This window comes from Saccostrea echinata, unplaced genomic scaffold (genome assembly GCF_033153115.1).
Source record: "Saccostrea echinata isolate AGI-Se365-2 ecotype Australia unplaced genomic scaffold, CSIRO_AGI_Sech_v1 ptg000050l, whole genome shotgun sequence".
Lineage (NCBI taxonomy): Eukaryota > Metazoa > Mollusca > Bivalvia > Ostreida > Ostreidae > Saccostrea > Saccostrea echinata.
Genome location: NW_026889799.1, coordinates 2,888,542 through 2,911,267, shown reverse-complemented (window position 1 = coordinate 2,911,267; position 22,726 = coordinate 2,888,542). Strand labels below are relative to the sequence as shown.

At 33.1% G+C, this 22,726-nt stretch overlaps 1 long non-coding RNA gene across 3 annotated transcripts; it reads right to left on the bottom strand.

The window, feature by feature from the left end:
- Window positions 1-1,600: 1,600 nt before the first annotated feature.
- LOC133203327 (uncharacterized) lies at window positions 1,601-22,475 on the bottom strand. 3 transcript variants are annotated; one of them, XR_009723391.1, is made up of 9 exons: window positions 22,417-22,475; window positions 15,497-15,601; window positions 6,461-6,644; window positions 6,152-6,271; window positions 5,950-6,048; window positions 5,654-5,850; window positions 4,914-4,997; window positions 4,686-4,820; window positions 1,601-3,051 (listed from the first exon to the last, which is right to left on the bottom strand). It is a non-coding gene; the product is annotated as an uncharacterized LOC133203327 (long non-coding RNA). The 3 variants fall into 3 exon arrangements; XR_009723392.1 differs by lacking the exon at window positions 22,417-22,475 and adding an exon at window positions 16,122-16,200 and having other exon boundaries at window positions 6,152-6,266; XR_009723390.1 differs by lacking the exon at window positions 22,417-22,475 and adding an exon at window positions 16,122-16,199.
- Window positions 22,476-22,726: the final 251 nt, after the last annotated feature.

Sequence of the window (22,726 nt, the reverse complement as noted above, 5' to 3'; positions counted from 1 at the left end):
TTTCTAACTATGGCTGGTAGGCAGACAAACACACACACTCAAAACACACACACACACACCCACACACATACGTGTACAACCGCAATTCTCACTACACGAGGTTTTACACCTGAAAGTCACTACACTATGTTCCAGCAATGCTAACAAGATAAACAGACCATAACTGTGATTCTATGGGTCTTTGTATATGCAAATGAGGTTCAGAAAGATGAAAATTCAAATAATGAAAAAATGATTTTTCACCTAAAAGTCACTACATTTAGTCACGTGATTTTGCTCAATCACACACCGGAAGTTGACAAGTCACTACATGGCTTTACCAGGACACACACAGGAAACTCAGTACATAAACACTCTTGTAAGATATTATACAAGAAAATCACTACATTCAGTAAATTTTGAATGCGTTTCCCGTAAAAACACCAATTTTTCCAAAAAATTGTCGAAAATACATGACAATGTCTGCATGAAATCTGTATGCTATAGAAAAAAAAAATTGTCAAAGGATATCCGATAAAGTTAAAAGATAAAAAATTGGCTTTCAACATCTGTATATAGATTAAAATAAAGCAAATGAAATGAAAAGAATAAATTAACAGTCATGACAAAGATTTAAAAGTATTAACGGCCAGGCACGTAACATCGTTTTTGAAAGTCGGGGGGGGGGGGGGGGGAGCAGAAAATACAACTTAATACCCGAAAATCTTTGGCAAGCAAGAGAAATAGGTTAACTTCAAAAAGTCGAAAATCCTATTGGTGGGTTGAACTTTTGTGAACCCTCCAAAAAATTTCTTTACAATAAAATGACCGCATTTAAATACATAACAAAACAGTGTGTGTATGGGGGGGGGGGGGGATTAATGAACACTTTCACAATAAATTAAAAATAAAACTTTTTAGTTTGAAAAAAGGAGGGGCCAAGCTACCCCTCCCCTCTGCTTTTACGTCGCTGACGGCAATGAATTGCCGAGTGTGCGTTGATTCAAGACTTGCTTCGTCAAGAATATTCGTTTTGGGTTTTTTTTTTCTGTTGCATTGAGTAAGACAAGTAGAAATTGAAAATCGTTCCCCAATTTTAAATGCAATCATTATGTTTTTTATGATCTTAGAGAGTTTATTTTTTTACAAGAATTTTATAGGATTACAAATTATTTTACTACTGTTCATGTAATAACATCTCGTTCTTTTTTATGTGGATGACACCACAACCAGCATTCAAAGGAAAATTTACAATAGTGATATAGTATATTCAGAAAAAGGGGGGGGGGGGTAGCCTCCGCGTTCTACGGACCTGAAATAAGGGGAAAAATAATGATCCCTCTTATTTATTCTTGCAATTTAATGACTTCAAAAAACTGAAATTACTTTGGTGGGGAAAGTCCACTTCATTGTTTTTTTTTATGCATAACATTCTATCATTTCATATTCATCATTTCATTTTCCAATTCAGCATTTAAAAATCCCATTGCTCAAATATGTTGGTCTCTAAAACCATGATTTTTTACGAAATGCAGTTCATACAGCACCCTTTAGTTTTCTTATCCCTTTGCTCAAATGTTTTACAACATTTTGAAATATCAAACAAAAAAGACGGTTTGTTTGCATGAAACAATTTAATTGCATCAACTATACAAAAAAGTACATAAAAAGAATGCTGACATGAAATAAGATACACATGTATAAGCCAAGTGTTAATAGATAATTCTTGCTGTTAATTTTTAAGGTATCTAAAATAAGTTTATTTTCACAGAACAACCAAGGACAATCAGTCAGTATTTGTGCAAAATATAGTGGCATTTTCTTAGTGCATTAAACAACATACAAGTTTCGAAATAAAAAAAACAACAACTCTTTAAGCTTAAAGCTGACAACCAAGCAAGAAATATAAATATCATGCAGTTAATAACTTCCTGTGTTTAAAATGCAACAAAAGGCCCTAGGCTTTGACTATTACCTGAGTATTATGAATTTCTCAGGCTGTGGTCATTTCAAAACCGCCTGGATCTAGAAATCTAGACCCATGCAACAAAAATCGTAAATTTTCACAAGAATTCTATATTTATTATCATATTGATGCAGCTGAACTCCTAGAAGTTCAAAAGTAAAGATGATAAGGTATACTGGCTAATACTGTATAAAACATTCTAATTTATGACTAACTCTGCCTTTTCATGGGCCTGAAACATGAAGAAGCCTTCAATTAGAGGGCTAAGCATTAATTAAGATTAATTTTAGAGGTCCATGTTTGCTCTGCTACGAATATGGATTATTCTAATGGACTTTTGAATTTGATTACTATTCATAATCTTCATATTTAATTTTATGCCTGCTAGTTTGCCTGCTAGATGTTCACCAGTAAAGGATTTTTTAAAACTTCAATTTACAGCCCATAGCAAGGGCTTCAAAAGTAGGGGGGACTTCAAAAAATATCTGACAAGCAAAAAAAAAAAACATTATTTACTGAACCGACCTTATTGCAACAAAAAGGGGGGGGGGGAGGGGCAACCAGGATATAAAGGATACTTTACTATAGCAAAATACTATACTCAGAAAAAGTGGGGGGGGGGGGAGGGGGGTTTCTAATGGGCCTGTTGCAGTGTCATTATAAATAGGTAAACCTTGCATGAACAATGGGTCATGAGCGATAAATTTCACAAATTTTGGTTAAAAAATAATTACTTGCTTAAATTATGCAAACAGCTGTCTGCTATAGGATATATTTTTTCAATATTCAGCTCCATCCTGAACCTATATGCAAAAATGAATCTCACAATTTTTTGTACTTAAAGAGCTATGGGCTTATATGATATGCATACCATCAACTGCCTGCTGGCAAAACTTCTCACAAAAGAGACATGAATGTTTTTTATTATCATAGTTCCCAGACGATGTTTTTGGCCTCTAAAAACCTGGTCTTTCGCTTCTCTGACTGTGGTAAAACTTTGCTGACATCATGATGATCATCTTCACATTCACTGTCCTTTTCGCTGTCACTTGCAAGTGCAGCTTGTTTCTGCTGCATTTCAGATTAGAGAGGCTTACTGGGCATATCTGAAATTATTATATATGTACATGTATTGACAAAAGGGATTCATCTTTATTTTTATAGAAGAGGCCAATGGGCCACATGGCTCACCCAAGTCACAATGGCCCTGCACATTTCCCCCCCCCCCCCCTATATATTCCTATGTAGAGCTTTGATTGCCTATTATGGCCTCATCTTACCCATTCAAACCTAATGAAGAGGTATGAAAGTTGTTTTTCCGTACTTCAATCTGTTAGGCATGATTGAAACACTGTATGTAAGCTCCTTATGGAGATATTTATAATTTATAATGCTGGCTAATGAACATCATGTTAATGTGTGCAAAGGAAAGTAATTTATTTAAAATGAATTTTGTCAATTTATCAGACTGTGATCATGTCTGGAGAAAAAAACAACTTATGGAATTAATCCTTAACTGTAATAAAGAAACAGTCATACTTAAAATTCAAGACAGAAATTCTGCCAGAATTTTAATTCACTTTAAACAATCTACATATTGTACAATGTAATACATAACACCTTATACAAGAGGCCCATGGTCCATGACACCTGAGCCCTTTTGCAAGAGAAAAGCAGAAATCAGTTCAGTATTGGAAAGTTTGAGTAATTATACAATTGGTGCCACCCTATGCCCTGTGGGTGATGATTTGAACAAACCTGAAACTACTTCTCCCATCCTACCCCTTGATGTTACGATTTGAATAAATTTGAATGTACACTACCTGAAAAATACTCCTGTATTAATATAACAAATCATGGCTTTGCTGTTCTTGAGAAGAAGGCCTTTAAAGACATTTTCTATATAATTCCATGTAAAAGTCTTACGCCCCATTGTGTCCCCACCCTTCTGCCAGGGGTCATTAGTTGATAAAACTTCAAGCTACATTACCTGAGTATGCTTCTGTATTAATATGACTTGTCATGGCTTTGCTGTTCTGGAGAATATTTTTTCTGGCCCACTCAGACCTGTTTAACTTTTCTAACTGATGTCAGTATTCTAGAAGTTGTCAGTATTTTGAGCAGTTTGTCAGTAAAAATGCAACTCAGCTTATTAGACATTTTTATATGAAGAGCCCCTTGTTATACAAATACTAAGCAGTAACTACGCAAGTCACCGTATGCTGTCTACTGTTGCTTACATATTTTACATTTGCCGTAATTATATTGTTTTTAGATCATTTTTGATAAGACCACTTCAATCAACAAGCTTCTTTATCAAACTGATTGGCAAATTTTGGGAACGACTCTGATTTTTTCCGTCTTTAGGGAAAATCTGTATATTTTCAACGTGAATCTGTAGAGCACTTTTTTACTCGAAGATTCATGGAAAATACTAAAAATCTGTACAAGTAAACAACTCTGCCCATTGTTTCTGGAGAAGATTTTTTTAAAGATGCCATCAAATTTGCACTTATTTTTGATTATATCCCCTTAAAATAGGGTGATGCCTTTCATGTGAACAAACTTGAATCCCCCACCGAAGAATACTTTGTGGCAAGTTTGGTTGAAATTGACGCAGTGGTTCTTGAGAAGGAGCTGAAAATTTGAAACAACAATGACGCTGGAGATGGACAATGGACAAACTTTGATCAGAAAAGCTTACTTGAGCTTAAGAAAGTTCTGTTTTCAGCTTTATTACCAAGATCATTAATGGTATCTTCATCACAGCTTTTTTCATCGCTTGAAGGATGGTATGATTCATCATCATTACCATCATCATACTCGTCTGCTTCATCACTTAAAAATGGCCCTGTATCATGTCCTATTTAAAATTCTAAAAAAAGAAATTATCATTTTAAGACTGTTCATTTTTATGGGGTTAACTTTTAATTTGTAACATCCAAACAACATCATAAATATAGATTACCATTCTCATTGACAACATCATGAATGCTGCTTTCATTTACAAATGATTGGTGTGATTCCTCATCCTGCTCAATTGCAAAAGACTCTGTCAAAACATTCAAATTAGATATTAAATTGGAAAATAACACTTTTCTTAAAAAGTAAAATTCAAATTTATGAATACAATAGGGGTTATCTATTTTTTTTCTTTTTGCCTTTACTATGCATGCAAAGAAGAGTCCCATGGGCTACAACATTTCCCATGTAAAAGAAGCTTTTCTTAATGTTTATAAAGAGTTTTTCTCCTTAATTTTCTTATGCAAAATTGTGAACTCATATTATGACCCTATCCTAACTCTAAAGGGTCTCTGAATCCACTATCCCCCCCCCCCTTCCTTCCTCCCTTTGGCCATGATTTGAACAAAAAGGAAGCTACAAGAAGGTTTAAAAATACTTTTTGTGGTCCAGTTGTTCTTAAGAGGATTTATAAAGATTTTAACCAGTACATAAATGTATGTATATATTTCAAGGTAAATCTTTGATCCCCTATTGTGGCCCCATCTACCTCAAAGGCCATTTTTTGAACAATTTAAAATCTTTATTACATCAGGAAGCTTTCACATAAATTTCAGCTCCTGACCAGTAAAGTGAGAGTATTATGGGCTTTGAGAAGAAAATACACATTATGGTTTAATTTGACCTCCAAATCTTTTTTCTAGTACCATAACAGTGTACGATACATTTATTAACTTGACAACATACCAATCTTCTCCTGGATTTTGTATGCTGGTGAGCACAGACTGGGCTCACAGTTTCCAGCAAAGTTAACAGCTGTAACTCTAAACTCCCACTCCGAGTCCTGAGGAAGATCGGTGACAGTAAAGAGGGGTCAGTGCAGGGGTACTCATTACACTTACACCACATCTCTGTTCCCTTAAACCTCTCTTCTACAAGGTAGTCTACAAAGATAATCAATATTATCAACTGCTACAGTGTTTATGTGGTTTTGAACAGAGATCAACATTTCCCTTTTTTTTATTCTACTTTTAAATTAGTACCTGTAATTTTACAGCCACCATTATGTTTAGGTGGTTCCCATTTCAGATAAGTTATAGAATTGTTGACAGCCTCTGGTACACCAGGTGGCAAAACCTTGGCTAAAATAAAAGTTTAAAAACGTGAAAGAAAAAATAATTGAAAATAAAGTACAATATGGTAATTGTTTTTTAAAATGTTATAATTTTTTTCAAATATACTTACTGTATTTGGGCTTGGGAGTTATGGGACCAACCACATCACTAGACTCACTAATTTAAAAACCTTCAAGATTCTTGGCCTGTATGTGGAAGTTGTATTCCTTGTCCTTTTTTAATCCCTTCACTGATGAAAAAATTCACAAATTCAAGTTTTGTAAACAAAACAAATTTCAAGAATCACTTTTGTAAAACATCTTTTCACAGTTTTCAGCCATAATATACTAATTACATGCAACAAAAGGACATGTAAATCCACTTACTAGTTCATAAGAAAGATACATGTACATGTGTCAACAAGTAATCAGTTACTCACCCTCATAAACACACTCATCTACTGGGTAGTCATTAGCCTGCCTCCAGTGGTGGGGTCTTCGTATTCTATCACATATCCTATAATCTTCTTAAAACCATCATTTCTTGGTTTGGTCCAAGAGAGAGATTGACAAAATCTTCATCAATGTTGAAAACACTTGGATGTCCAGGAGGATCACAACAAGCTGAGGGAAACATTTAATATTTTCAAAATTTTTCAACCCAGTTCATCATGCAAGCACAAAGACATTCTTTTAATTGTATACACCAATCAATGCTCGAATCTTAACATATCCCTTCATATTGAAACAAAGTCTTAAAGTTTGGAATTCATTTGATATCTAACAATTCATGTTCAACAGAATTATCACTTCACTTCAGCTCAGCTTCAGGGGAGAGATCAAAATTCATACACATCTACAAAAACTAATCAATCACCTGAAAATGAATTTCTTCGGCTACCACTTAAATATTTAGATGACTTGCAAAATAAAGTGGACAGACAGGACAGTATATATAGCTTGAACGAATAGGGATATACTAAAATACTTAACTAAATGTGCATTCTCAACCAAATTTGTGCACAGTGCACTATTTAGAGAATGTCCATACAAAGTAGTCAAAATACCAATCCCAAAGATCTTGAACTTAGCATTTTACAATTTTTTCCTCATAAAAATAGACGAATTCAAAATTTGATGAAAAATATTAATGCTCTCAAACTAGGAATAATTAACATTTTTGGTGGAATGGCTCTGTTCAATGGTACCAGTTATGGAAGAAAAAAAATGCTGCTGTTTGTTCTTTATCACAAAATACATTGTATTTAAAAAAAAATTCCATTTCTTTTTTATTTTAAACATTTTTTCCTTTATATTCCCACAAAAAACTTTAATCCACTATTGTTGTGCCACTCTACGGGTACCTCTAGGAACCATGATTGGGAAAAAAATTGTACAGCACTTTCTGAGGATAACATCTAGGACATTAATATCACTAATCAATGTCCTGTTGTGACATACATTCCAATGAAAAACTTCAATCCTTCATTGTAGCCCTATCCTACCCCACTGTAGATGCACTTCTTTTATTTAATTACAAAAAGACAATTGAACAAACTACCATGTTATGACCGCATCTTATTATGACATTTTTTTTATATGTTGATGTAAAAAAAAATATTGATTCCATACTGGTTCCACCTACCCCATTAAGTCAGATTTGAACATGCAAACTTGAATCTATACCATGTCAGGACACTTCCACATAAGTTTCAATGGTTTATAAAAAGGAGATTTTTATATGAATCAAATTTTCACTGTTTCATAGCTATTTCTCCTTGAAAAGTTGGTCACCATTCATTTAAACAAATTAAAATTGCTAAGTGGTTCTCCAGAAGAAGTAAAATGCTCCTGAGCTTTTGAGTACATTTTTGTCTTAACCTATATTTCCACTTCTGCATAATGTTTTAGTTCTTACAATAAATTTGGATTCTACAATACCAATTAAAATATATTCAGTTAAAACTCCATGATTAAATTCCATACCAAAAGCATTAAGTGAGGAACTACCGTATGTGTACTTAAAAAAGCAGGCTTCATATTTTAGGGGGCCCTTGGCGCAGACAACAATGCCCTAATTCATGAATACCACTAAGAAATCATTTATAAATACAATATATGGTACAGACATTTATAGCGCTAATTCATGATGTCGCCAACACCTCAAAACCCAGTGATTTCGCTAAATTTTGAATACACTATTTTATGGACACATACAGTATATTTTGTGGCGGAAGATTTTTTTTTAGAAGAAAATGATCATTTCTTTCTCTTTCAAAGTATTTAAAGCCTACACACAGAGTTATTCTGAGCCATGAATTGTTTTATGCTGGTCCTAAATTATATATCAAATAAAATATCATGAATTCTATCATTATATTTGATAAGTATAGCAAATATATTGTGAAAATCCAGAAAAAAATAGCCGTAATTTAAATTAAGCTTAAAATTAGCACTATTTTGGTAATATCTAAAAATTAACATCACAGACCCCCACTTTTAATTTTCTTTTCTGAATATATAAAATACTTTTAACCATTCTTCTTAAATTCAGTAAAATGTCATTACTTTCAAGATATTTCATTGCTTGATAAATTTTTTAATGCCAGAAAAATATTTTCTGAGTGCAAAAAGGTCAAATAATTGAACTTGCGAAGTAATTTGAAAATTTTTTGTTGTCACAAATTTTTATACACCTATATATTCAAGGTGAAATAAGACTGTGTTTGTTCCCATAATTTATTTGAAAAAAATATTGGAGGAAAAACTTTAAAAATTGATTTATGTGTAAGACGTATTTACAGTGCAAAAAAGTCAAACTAAATGCTCAATAGCGCCAAGAGAAGCACATTAACCCCTATTTTTTGTTTTGATTTTTAATTAAGCTAGGTGTGTAGATTCTAAAAATATACTTGATAAAAGATTCTCATTACTTTTGAATTTAAAATTTCAAAATCATGCTTTGTAAAGTAGAAATCTGGTGTCTGATTATAATAGATAACATTGAAACACTAGAAGCTGATTCCAAACATTGATCGAAAATGAAAATAAACCAATGCAAGGAAACTCACAACATCTGTGTGATAAATGTATACAGACAGGGAAACTCACTACATGTGGGTAAATAATGCACTCTGGCAAGGAAACTCACTACATGTGTGTTAATAATGTACTCTGGCATGGAAACTCACTACATGTGTGTAAATAATGTACTCTGGCAAGGAAACTAACTACATGTGTGCAAATAATGTACTCTGGCAAGGAAACTCACTACATGTGTGTGATAATTTTAAACAGACAAGGAAACTCACTACGTGTGTGTAAATAATATACTCTGGCAAGGAAACTCACTACATGAGTGTAAATAATTTACCCTGGCAAGGAAACTCACTACATGTGTGCAAATAATGTACTTTGGCAAGGAAACTCACTACATCTGTGTAAATAATGTACTCTGGCAAGGAAACTCACTACATGTGTGTGATAATTTTAAACAGACAAGGAAACTCACTACATGTGTGTAAATAATATACTCTGGCAAGGAAACTCACTACATATGTGTAAATAATGTACTCTGACAAGGAAACTCAGGGCTCGACATTAACTTTTTTTCCTACTTGTCCATTCGGACAAGTGACCAAGACATTTACTTGTCCGAACTTCATCTTCACTTGTCCGAAAAAAAATTCAATAAATATCTAATACTGTCAACTGGAAAACTAAAACTCCTTTACACATGACATGTGCTTGATTGATTCGTGATGTTATTGATAAATACAACAAACACATAAAACGAAATTTTATCTACCGGGGTAGTCTTTCTGGTCTGACAACAACATAAATGTCCACAAGTGAACCAAACTTCGTTAAGTTTGTAAGTTCCATGCCTTTTCAGTAGTATGCAATTAGTGAACTTCGATCCCGATCGAATGTGAACTCAATTAATAGCGATCGCTATCAGGATCGAAGTCCGGTTTTTATGTACAGCTTCCGTCTTGAAACTACCGATTAACTTTCAACGGTCGTTTTTTTTAATTATTTAGAGACTCCTTTATATTAAAATGCACTTGTCTAATCGGACAAGTGCCCAGCAATATTCACTTGTCCGTAATTTTTTTTTTACTGGTACCGGACAAGCGGACAAGCGTTAATGTCGAGCCCTGAAACTCACTACATGTGTTTGTAAATAATATACTCTGGGAAGGAAAATCACTACGTGTGCAATTATTGTCCTCTGACACGGAAATTCACTACATCTGCGTGATAAATTTTAAAGTTAAAGATAGAAACTCAAAACGTCGACACAAATACTGAGGTATGTGACTAATGCAGAGATTATTAGATACTGTACGTAGCATGAAAAAAATTGCTGGCTTCACATCAATGTTGCTATGGAATGAAGGAAAAAAAAAATATACTACATGTTTTGTCTTTGATGAAAAAAGAAAAAAAATACAAAAGATAGAAATAATGTTATATTGTAATATATTTCAATACAAAATTTAATATTGCAATGTATCCAAGGTATTGTAATAGGATTTTTAATTTGCAATACCTAGCACTTAACTATGAACACAATGAGTGATTTGGCAATGTTAAAACAAACTACATTTCCTTTGCAGTAAATTCATCATCAACTTGTTCCTACTATGGATAAATTATATATGGCTCAACTAGTATTATAAACAATGAAAGTATATCCCTGAATAGAAAATAGCAAAAATTTATATTTTTTTCCCTAAAAATGTATGTCTGTAACATGAATATATTTCATTCAGAATGAAAGTAATAATAAAGAAATAATCCTTGAAATATTATGTTTTTTACGTTATGTCAAAAATCTTGACGCGAGCCCATTGCAGAGGTCTGAGAGAGGAACGAACGACTACTCTGCATAGGAGATTGGTAAACAGCAACCCCCCCCCCTCGCCAAACAAACAAACAAACAAAACAAAAAACACGATATAATATCTAATCATAATATTTAACCTCCTGGGGTAGTGAACTCTATAAAACATGTTTAGTAGACTTATCTACAATGCATATCATAGAAGAAATATGGAATCAAAATAATCATCCCAAATTAACATACATGTATTAACCATTAGAGAGAATCTAGGTATGTCACTCCAGTTTGTTTACTTTGTACCCCATCGGTTTTTCTGAGTTGAAATCATGTTTTTATTTCAAAATGAAATGCCATTTCACATTCTTTTGACATATAAATCAGTCTGTCTTTAATTTGATGAAGCTTTTAAATTGGATTTGGATCTCATAAGAATCCTACAATTTATTCTCAAATACAAATCAATCAGTGTTTTGGAAAATCCTTAAGTAAAAGCAAGAGGCCACTCAATCTCATTCATTACAGTATGTCACTTCTTTTCATATCCATGCTCAATACATTTCACTCTGATTCTTATTCTTCATAATTTCAATACTTTGCCGATGCTTCATTGTGTTAGCAATGTATACCAGTTCTTCTTACTTTTATACTAATTCCAGTTCTTAATTACTGTAACATTATTTTTAAATTTGCAAATTAAATCTCTGTTAAAAATATCAATTTAAATATTTTTGTTGTAGGCAACCAAGAATTCAAGTAATGTGAGAAAAACAAAATGCCAGTAATATGTCTTCAATTATGTCATAAAAATGACTCTGGCAATCCGAACTGAGCAGCATCCAATCTTATGATTATGTGTTGATACTTATAAGTGTTGTCAAATCGGACAATTTTTAGTAACCGGTTACTCGCTTACTTTTCCAATCAAGTAAACGGTTACACGGATGGATTTTTTTTTAGACCTTTAAACATCCTTGCTCATGGTATGTATTCAATAATAACTGTAATATATGTAACGTCATTACAATTTCCATGTTTAACATTTACATACTGGCCAATATCAAACGCAAATGCACTGTAGATGCATTTCATTTATTTATTTTTAATTACACAAAGACAAATTAAAGCTTCTAAATGAATTTGTTCTTGAATATCCTGTAATAGTTGGCAATTTCTGCGGATGTCCTAAATATAAACTTACTTTAGTTTCGTTTCTGTGTATGTTAATTTCATTTTACATATTTTACACCTTTCGGATTTAAATTCTTTTAAAACATTTCGGAATCTATGCTTTTGATGCCTGTGGAGGCATCTTGTTTAAAATTAATCCTGTACTGCGGACTAACACAGTATAAGTGAGGTAATTATAATTAACGCAGGTTTTCTACATTGTATACTGCTTGGCAATCAAAGCCATCAATTAGATAAACTGTGAAAACTAAGTGTTATCAAAACAAATCGGTCATGTTTGTGAAACGCTAGATCAAGTCTAACGTTAAATAACGGTTAATAAAATGGTAGAGGTGTACATTCATTTCTGAACAAAATAACATTTCTTTTCTACTTTTGTCTATATATCCGAGTAACTGAGTAGCAGTTTTACTATCTGATACTTGCATTGTTTGCCGATTAACCGGTTAACCAGGTACTCGTTGACAACACTAGTAGAAATGGTTAAAATGGCATCACACAAAATAAAGATAAATTAATTATTCAAACAACAGGGAGTAATACAGTAAAACATGCTTACAATAGCAAAGAGCCGGGGACCAAAATATTTAATTCTTTATAAACATAAACTTTCCATTTACAACACTTTTAAATCTATGGGGAAGGAAATCACTTCAATGTAAGCATATAAATTCATTTTAAGCATGTTTGCTATAACAATTAATGTTCTGGCTGATTGATTTGAAAATTTTATAAATGGTTCTTCAATGATGTGCACAATTTAGGAGACACTGCACCAAATGGAAGCTAGACCACTGCTCCTTGATGAAAATATATCCTTGTTCGTAACCTTATTATAAATCTAGCTTAATAGTCAGACTGGGTGAAGCCTATCTTTATGAAGTATTGATACTGATGGTGGCATTACATAAAATCAAAGGCCTGAAGGCCTGAGAGACGCATCGCACTGAAGGTAGAAAACTCAAATTCTTTTACTCAGAAAAAATCGACATACATCTTGAGGGAACGAAAAAAAATCAGGAATAAAAATAAAAATTAAAAATATCATTTCTTTGAGGTTAAAAAAAGATTTCGAGTCGTGGCATTTTTTTAGTCGGTCGGAAGAGGGCAAACAAACATTTTTTTAAAGATAGTCTGATATATCAATTATAATTCATTGATATTTAAATTAATCTATAATTGATTTTAATTATACTTTTATTTTTTTTTTATTCTTTCATTATAAACATAGTAGAAAGATGAAATAATGAACGAGAATTTAGAAATGAATGATTATTGAATAATTCTATATAATTTCATATCTGAATTTTTTCCGTTTCTTTCATTATGAGCATTTTTTTTTTAAATATCAATACTTTGTCTTAGACTAGTTTTATCAATCAAAATGACATAATAGGTAAACCATAGTGGGATACATGAAATGTTCATGTAATTCGGACTGAAAAAAAAATAACAATCAGGAGTGGTATACGGTATACTATGAAACACGTTTCCTCCAATATTTTCGATAAAATTAACTCAAAAAGTCTATGTTTATATGGTATTAGTAAACCTATAAATTGAAATCCACTGTCATTGCAATTTTTTATCAGATATTTTATCATACTCAACTGACATTTTACCAAAAATCGATCATTTCACCGTTTCGTGTCACCCTTCCTCGTGGAATTTTTTTCCCAAAACAGTCTAGACGAACTCCAAAAACAGCTTTGCTTTTCCGGAAGTAAGAAATTGAGACTGAAAAAGACTCCGAAAATAGAGTCTGCGCATGCGCACACGCACAAAAAATAGCGATTTTTCGGCAAAAATGATGGGTCTACAAAAACTGTCCGTGCAAAGTTTTGGAAAGTATGGCAATTATGCCAGTACTCAGAAATGCTAAATAAAAGACTTCGGAAGAGATCGTATTTGTCAGATTTTTGATTTTATTTGCAAAAAAGGAGATATTTACTTTCAAAGTTGACGTTTGAAGTCAGGTCAATTACAGAGAAAATGATACGTTTGAGAAGTAAATATGCATAATAAAAGGGATATATATGCAAAATGGGACAATACATATTGTAACTGTTAAAAACTTGACTGATTTTTACACGTATATTAGCATTCCGGTATTTTTATTTGTGTATGACATCTGAATTGAACGCGTAAGTTCTTACCATGGTTATTTACCAATTTTTTTTTATCACATACGAACAGATATTATTATGAAAACATTTTTAAAACTATTAGCTATCAAAATGAAATCTTTAAAAACCACTCTTCTAGAAATTAAGGTCACAACATGTCTTCCAAATATAAACCTGTGAATATCTCTGCTCCGTAGTGAAAAATGCGCATTTTCTAATTAAAATACATACAAGCTGGGTGTCTTCAAAAACAAGTAAAAGCACCTAGATATCGTAGGAACAACATAAAATTTGAATCAAGGAGACAATAAATCAAATAAGAAAATAATTCTTACCGGCAGTATTGAATTCGATGTCGTATAATCCAATTTACTACTATGCAAGAGTTTGAAGCAATAAATAAGTCAATATCCACAAAATAATTTCATAAATATAATTATCCATTCAACAAAAATTAAAGTAAAGTCACAATGCACTAAATACAGCCATTATGCAGCCGTATATTTGAAGAAAGCGAACGACAATCCATCGTTTGTTTACATCGGACGCCATTTTGCCGCAATGCATGATGGAGCCAAAGACTTCGTTTTCGGAGTTCACGCCGTTTTTTAGAGTTCGTCTTGACTGCGAAAGGTTGCCCTTGTTGTAAAAATTTATTCAGTTGAACATCTTACTATTCGTTTCATCAAGTGAAAAAAAATGATATCCCTTCTATTTCTATAAAAACAACCATCTTGTTCCTACTGTTAGTGATGTTTTATAAAATAAAATTATTGTATATTTTTCTCAGATATTCGTACAAGCAATGTCGTATTACAAGGCCTCATAATTTATGGCAAGAGCTGTTGTGATGTAAATAGATCTTACTCCGCATAGCACATGTTTGTTTGTTGTTGTTTTCTCTCTTTCTCTATTTTTGTTTTGTTTTGTAATTGTTTCTTTTTTGTTATCTTTGTTGCTTTCAAAGTATAAACAAGATATATATGTGAGATTTTATGTTATTTGGTATTTAAAATAGACAATGAATATCACCAACTTGTCAATATGCATTTGCTCTATTTTCAATGGCGTATTTAGAATCAATATTGTGGAGTCCTTCGTCGCCGCAGTAATTGAAAAGAAAGAAATGGGGGTCGACTGCAATGAGGCCACATCGCTGTTAGGGATGCGCCTCAAAAAATAGTTTGTGTCCAAAAACATGTGAATAAACATGATAAATATTAAATCCCTCTTTATGACATTATGATATCATGAAATTAGCTTAACAGCAGACTGGGTAGTGCAACTTGTATAATTATATTTATATATATTACCTGAATTAATCTCATCATCATCATCACTGTCAAATGAATTTCCATTGAATTCCCAACTAAAAGGGTCCGATTCCACTTCCACATCTGAGCTAGCCATTTGGATGTCTAAAACATCAAAGCATTTAGATTCAACATCACCTTTTAAAAATTAAAACTGTCTTCAAACAAGAGGCCCATGGGCCACGATGCTCACTTTGGTCAAATAGGTTCAATAAAAGACTTACTTATAGACACAAAATATTACAAAAAAATTTATCAATTCAGATTCTGAGATCTTATTTTCCAGGTATAAGTCTTCTGCTAAATGTGTCTTTGTGTGACATCATATTGTAACTAGGGGATTGCTCTAAAATCAGCCCCAGTATTTCCAATTTGTTTAAACATCATTTATGTTAAAAATTATACAAAAAATATTTTTTGGAAAAAATATACAAACTTAAATTTAAATACAGATTAATCTGGATTTTAACTTTTTTGCACAAAACTATAAATTAAGAGCATATAAAATTATAATCATGTAATGAAAAAATATGAAATTCAAGCAATGTTATCATTCTTTCTACATCCATCCACTTTACAAAACAAAACCACAGATGTTGAGATTAAATTAATAATATAAACTTACTTTTATAGTCTGATATAAATTTGATCTCAAAACCTTTTTGGTCAAAGCCAACCTGGCAGTAAAATCTGCTTCTGACGAAGGTGACATTCGTCTTCTCTGAAAACAGATGTGATCAGGGAATACAAAAGCTTTAATTCATAACATACTATATAAATGGTGCCTGTTTTGGAGGGTAACAAATGAAATTGACACCCTTTTGAAAACCATTGTTAACCTTTTGTTTCGTCATTGAAATGATCCCCCCTGAAATATTTTATTGACCAAATATTAGAAGATTTTTTTTAAATTTTAATCAATTCTTTGCCTGTAATCAAATGACCACCAAAACTTGTGTTGGATCTAAGGGAAAACAAGTTTCTTGGTTGACTAGTGATACTTTTTACAAAAGAGTTAACTGTTTATTGAGTTTTTTTTATCAACATATAAACATAGGTAATCAAAGATTACAAAGCTCAATGAATGGTACATGTGTATCTATAAGTAAGGTAAATCTTGTACCAATATTGTGCGCGATCAATTATCAATGCAAGTTTGGTTAAAGTAGGACTTATAGTTGCATGGGAATAGACCTGCTCCAAAAACTTTAAACTTAAACTGTTTACTCATAAAGAAAATGTAGGTCAGTTCCAGCATCCATAGCATGTCTGGTAGTGTCCATCCCTAGTTTCGTCATCCATGCAAGTTTAGTCATAACATGTCATATAGTGATAGAGCTACTCCAAAGACATTACTCTGGTCACATATCTGAAAAATGTAGGTCAGATTCAGCATCAAAAGCAAGTCTTCTTGTGTCCATCTTTAGATACATCATTCCATGCTAGTTTGGTTCTGGTAAGGCTAATAATTACTCATCTGGAAAATAAAGGTTAGATCCAGCATCCAAAGCAAGTCTGGTAGTGTCCATCCCTAGGTGCATCCTCCATGCAACTTTGGTCCAGGTAGGGCTTAGTTACTTGGAAATGCATGGACTTGCTCCAAAAACTTTAACCTGGTCACTCATCTAAAAAAATTTAGGTCAGATCCAGTATCTGAAGCAAGTCTAGTATTGTCCATCCCTAGATGCATCATCCATGTAAGTTGGGTCCAGGTACGGCTTATAGTTACTTGGGGAATGGACTTGCTCCTAAAACTTTAACCGGGATGCCGACACAAACGAAAATCAATAATTATGATTTGCCATCTAAATCACATGTTCAATTTCAAGTGTGATTTACAACATTTTCATAATTTTATTCGGTAAACAAATAAAAAAAAATACAAATTCAATTTTAATGGACCCAAATTATAGCTTGTATAGCCACTGTATTAGTGTAAAATGTGCACTGTGCCATTTGGCTGACCCCACAAAATGCAAGAAAGCCTGATTTTCTAGTTTGTAAGTTCATTGCAGTCTGCACTCTTGGTATTCGTCATCAAAATTAAATGATATCCATGATGTATCATATAACAAGAGGCCCAAGGGCCTTAACGGTCACGTGAGTATAAAACAATAATCCATAGAGGATCCATAGAGTATAAAATAAACTGATAGAACCTTAATTTGTTGCCCAAAAGCAAGAAAAATAGGATGATCATGATCATCGAAATAATTAGTCTAATATTCAGTAACAACTCATAAATTAAGTTCTAATCTGTCCCCAATTTAGATTTTTTCCTATAAGTTTTATTTTCTAATATGCATAGAAACTTAGAAACATAAGTTTCATCTTACCTGGTCCAGTGGTTCTTGAGAAGAAGATTTTTAAAAGATGCCATTAATTTTTCACTAATTCTTAGTTATCTCCCCTTGGAAGACGGTGTGGCACTTCATTTGAACACACTTGAATTACCTTTACCCAAGGATACTTTGTTGCAAGTTTGGTTGAAATTGGCCCGGTGGTTCTTGAGAAGAAGTTGAAAATGTAAAAAGTTTACGCAAGACGCACACCCGCACGACGGATGAAAACAGATACATGTAGCAATAGGTCACCTGAGTGACTCAGGTGACCTAATAAAATCAGAGCCACCAATCAACATATTGACATCCACTGGCTAAGCAACAAGCTTTTCCTCTGATGTGGTTCCTAACTCCAAAATATCGTCATTTTGCATGGCTGCACCACAGATTTATGAAATTGAGGCATATGGAAAATATTACCTTAGGCCATTCCAAGTTTTTTCTATGTTTAGCATCCACCCATCTCTCAAATACTTCCCTACCTATTCGCAAAAAACACACAAACCAAAAAGTAAAACACAAGTCATTATAGCCATAAAAATGATGTCATTCAAAGAATATGATTCCATTAATCTATTTTTCTCGTAGAAATATTTATTCTTCAGCAAAATCAAAGTATTAAATGCTTAAAATATTCCAAATATGGCATATTGTAGACAAATACTTAGAGAAATTGACAGAATTCAGTGAATCGACCAGAATAAACAATTTCAGGACTCCTGATTTTGTTTGTTTGGTTTTTTTTTTTTTTTTTTTTGGGGGGGGGGGGGTTAAGGGATGTCAAAAAACCAAGGCACACGCGGACGCTAAACATTGAAAAAACTTGGAATGACCTTAAATGTACAATGAAATACCATACTAACAAATTCTAATTAATTATCTAGGCTCGCTCTTTGATCTCTAAAAGTTGGCATTAAAAAATGATTTTGGTTTAAATATATTTTATTCTAAATACTTTCTGTAATAGATGACAAATCTCCATGAAGTTCTAAAAACAGAAAATTTATTTCCACATTCTGTTATCAAGGTGGCAGGGGATAATTTTTCTTTTCAATGCCAAACATGTGCCGAGGGGGTAGGCATATGCATGAGGTCAATAAAAACAGATAGTTTGGGGCAGTTTCTTGGGTGCTAATTAATTGCACTTCATATATCTATAGCTCAAAAAATGTGTCAATGTATAACATGTAACCTACATATTAAAGTGCACATGTACCGAAAATGCACTTGGAGGTCTCCAAAGATTTTGGCTTGTTTTTCCAAGATTTGGGCTGCTGTCGCACCTATACAGCCCATCCCATTCCCGAGCGAGCAGGATAAAACACCCAGTATTCTGTAGAACAATGCATGCCCTAATGAAAATTCACCAATTGATCTGGGGCCATTCACCTTCCCTCTGAGATGCACACCACTGCTTTTCAGCTGAATTTCCTCTGCGACTGACCAAATGTCTTAGTTTCGCATTTACAACTCTATATATGCTAAGCATCAGAGTGACATCTACATGATGCACATCATTTTTCTGAGCAAGCTCTGCTACACTGCACTAGTACATGTATCCCATAATTATTCTATTCATTTTTCTACATAAAATATCACATCATTCAGGGGATATCTCAGTTTTTAAAGAAATTTGACAGCGCGTACTATAGTATGAAACTATCCCCTGCCACCCAATGTCATATGGCCGTAGTCAAGTCGTACCCAAGGCAATTCAAATCTTAACATGTTAACATACAAACATATATGGTTTTGAGTTGACACAGATAAATGCTGTTTTTATTCTCACAGATCAAAAAGTTCCTTGATAAAATGGTTTGCTTAACGGATAAAAGTTATGTAATTGATCCTAAAAGTTTCCTTTTATTATATTTTGCTAGTTGTAAAGGGGTATATAATAAATTTATCATTATAACAGTAACTTGATCCTGAGACCCGTATTACGTCTCGTTGACAGGCGCGGATCATCAGATCAAACTCATTTGATCTGATGATCCGTGCATGTCAACTTGACATGATACAGCTCTTCGGATCAAGTTACTATTATAATTATATATATATACTGGCCTCTGTTCTTCTTTCAGAAAATATCATAGGCTCAATTTCGTTGAGTCAATAATTTGGAATATCCCATAATTATCTCTTAATTTGAATCACTTAAACATGTTAAATCAACACATGCCCCTGATCGGCCGAGAATTGCAAAATTTGGTGGTAATTTGCTTTACATTTAGATTATTTTACAACGTATACTTTAAAATTTATTAAATATCCATTCCAATAAACAAAAAGAACAGATTACATTTATCGGAAAACAAATTTTTTACTGAGAATAAACATAGTTTGAAAAACTTGTAGTGTTTTGGGCGAGTAAACATGGTACTGAAGGAGATGCCTATCCCGTTAGTATATAGATCCCTGACTTAATGCATAGAATAATGATTATACGTTAAAAAAGTGTGTTATAAAATTTGCATTGTCTGTTTATGATACGGAATACAACAGATCTAGGGCCTATAAGTCAAAAAATTTATTTGTTTATTCATTTGAAAATTTTGTTACAATTCCAGGAAATGCAGACATGGCTCTTCTTTATAGTAAAATTCTGCGCCAGATTTTCATTTTGCTCAGTAAAAGTTCACTTCAATTATAATGCCCTGTTCACATGGAGAGTTTAATTCAAATTAAACATAAGTTACTGCAAATTAAATTTGAATCGCATTCGCACAGGGAATTTAATGCGAATTAGTTTAATTCAAATTAATTAACTGCATATTAAATTACTTCGCATTAGCTCCGTGTGAACGCTAAGCGAAGCTAATTCGAATTAAATTTTGACGCATGCGTAATGGCACAATTAAGTCACATGCCACATGTCTGTGGACAGATGTGGATACTTATGCTATTTTTTAGTGGAAAACAAAGAAAAATTATGTTAATCACTGAAATGTGCATAGAGACTATGACAGAATGTAATATGGGTTTGCTGCGCATAAGGCGACGTGATTTGAAAATGACATCATAATAGCCTTACTGAATAGCCTTACTGTAGAAATAAAATTTTAATTCCCATTAGTTTACTTCGCATTAGCTGTCGTGTGAACACAATTTAATTTGCATTATTTTAATTCACATTATTTACTTCGCATTAATTTACTGCGAATTAAACTCTCCGTGTGAACAGGGCATAACAATTTAATGCATGTTACTGTCAATCAAAAATTGTTTTAATCAGTAAATCATGATGCAAAAATTAACATGACTTGCAGAAGTCAGCATAAAACAACTTCACTAGCGAATCAAGATCCCATTCAAAAAAACATTGGTAATGTAATGCAATATCATGCACTCAAGTGTATAATATATAATTTTCTTATCGGTATAATAAAACAATTGATACCCCATATGAGTTCCACATGGTGAAAAGAAGGACCCTTGACACGACCGACTTGCTAACCAGACATGACCTCGGCCACTACGTGGCCTTGGTCAGGTTAATTAGAATAATCTAACTGTGTCTTGGGACAGGCCCTCACTACAGTTAGAATCCCTCCCATATACCAATAATATAGCAGAAAATTGCAGAATCGCTCCGAAATGATTTTGGAGAAAATTAATGAAGTTGCATTGAAAATAACAGTCAAATTAATCATAAAAAACCTTTTGAGACTGTAAATACCTTTCATCTAAAAATTTAATCCATATAATGGAAGAATTCAACACTTTTTCACCAACATTTTTTACTCGTTTCAAATTTACACACCATGTTGACATTCAGAACTCTCGGGATATTTCATAGTAAATGCACAAAGTTAGAGTTATCTCCCGTATTTTCTTTGCTACATGGACAATACACGGAATGCATTCTATCGTTAAACAGGGTCCGTAGGACATTTATCATTTTAATGATAGAACGTTCTATATATGGTCAGGTCAGCTCACCTCGTAGACCAAGTCTTGGGTCCGTATTTCACCATGTTGACCTCAGAAGAGGTAATAAGTTGTTAATATTGTTAAGTTATGAGTTGTCATCAATTTATATAGGGGAGTCAGCTTGTAACAATTCTCCTGGTTACGAGTTGAATTTTGTTTCATTAATATGAGTTGACCTATTGGGTTTGATCTGATCTACTCAACATGCTAGAGGTTCACGGCGATATACTTTTGACTTGGCGCTCCGAGGTATATAAGGAGCGTAGGGACGTTTAACCGAGGCTCTTACTTGTAGGAGGAGATCTGACCTAGATATGATCATACGAGTCTGGTTACAAGTTGACCAAAAACCCTTAAACAGACACTGTAACTTTTCTGTGTTTCCCAATCCCAAACAAGGATAGACTGTAATGCAGGCCCAACTGTGTTCATTGTACGTGTATAAAAAATGAATAAAACGGGCACTATAAAGATTATCGTTCCGAAAAATTGACACATACAACTGACCTAGTTCGAATTTTCTCAACTAAGTGACAACTTTCCAAAGTTCACAGTACATACGATGAACTTCAAGCATCTTCTAAATTTCCATCTTCAAAAGTAACAAGAGAAGATTTTTATACTTTAAAGCTTACAAATACTTACAAAACTGTCTTTCATACGCAATGCAGTCTCAGTGATCAGTTCATGTTCATGTTGTAGGGGTGTTACCTTCGCTTAACTGGTTCTTGTGAACTTCCGGTAACCAGCACATTTCTGAAAAGTGAAAATCTTGTAATATGCAGGCAATATTTATGACTTTTAGAGTGGGACAGTTGCAAAGTATGATGGCAAAGGTACTTATTTTGGCCATTTTAGGGTGGGACAAGTCATTTTAACAACAAAAGACCCTACATACATAATCTATATAACTCAGTAACTGTAGGGCAGTGGCGGATCCAGAAGGGTGTCTAAA